Source organism: Rhinoraja longicauda, chromosome 12 (assembly GCF_053455715.1).
Source record: "Rhinoraja longicauda isolate Sanriku21f chromosome 12, sRhiLon1.1, whole genome shotgun sequence".
NCBI lineage: Eukaryota > Metazoa > Chordata > Chondrichthyes > Rajiformes > Arhynchobatidae > Rhinoraja > Rhinoraja longicauda.
The window spans coordinates 52027204-52028201 of NC_135964.1; positions in this window are offsets into that span (position 1 = coordinate 52027204).

A 998-nucleotide genomic window follows, 5' to 3' on the forward strand; every position below is an offset into this window, starting at 1 on the left:
CCTCCTGCACCTATTTTCTATGGTCGGATAGGACAGGTTCGGAGGGAAACGGGCCAAACGCAGGCAGGCGGGACTAGTGTAGCTGGGACATGTTGGCTGGTGTGGGCAAGTTGGGCTAAAGGGGCTATTGTCATGCTGTATCACTCTATGATTGGAGTCCCACCTGCCCGCGTTTGGTCCATATCCCTCCAAACCTGTCCTATCCATGTTGATGAAGAAGGGTGTCGGAAGGAACTGCAGACGCTGGTTTAAACCGAAGACAGACGCGAAAAGCTGGAGTAACTCAACGGGACAGGCAGCATCTCTGGAGAGAAGGAACGGGCGACGACTCGGGTCGAGACCCTTCTTTAGACGGAAAGTCACGGGAAAGGGAAACGAGAGATATAGACGATGGTGCAGGGAAAGATATAGAACAATGAATTAAAGATAATTTAAACAGTAACGATGATCGAGGGAACAGGCTGTTGGGTGAAAACGAGAAGCTGGAGCAACTAGGCTTGTACACACTGGAATTTAGAAGGATGAGAGGGGATCTTATCGAAACGTATAAGATTTTTAAGGGGTTGGACACGTTAGAGGCAGGAAACATGTTCCCAATGTTGGGGGAGTCCAGAACAACGGGCCACAGTTTAAGAATAAGGGGTAGGCCATTTAGAACGGAGATGAGGAAAAACTTTTTCAGTCAGAGAGTTGTGAATCTGTGGAATTCTCTGCCTCAGAAGGCAGTGGAGGCCAATTCTCTGAATGCATTCAAGAGAGAGCTAGATAGAGCTCTTAAGGATAGCGGAGTCAGGGGGTATGGGGAGAAGGCAGGAACGGGGTACTGTTTTGGAATGATCAGCCATTATCACATTGAATGGCGGTGCTGACTCGAAGGGCCGAATGGCCTCCTCCTGCACCGATTGTCTATTGACTTGGGTGGGGGAGGGATGGACCTTCAGTCTGAAGCAGGGTCACGACCCGAAACGTCACCCATTGCTTCTCTCCAGAGATGCCGC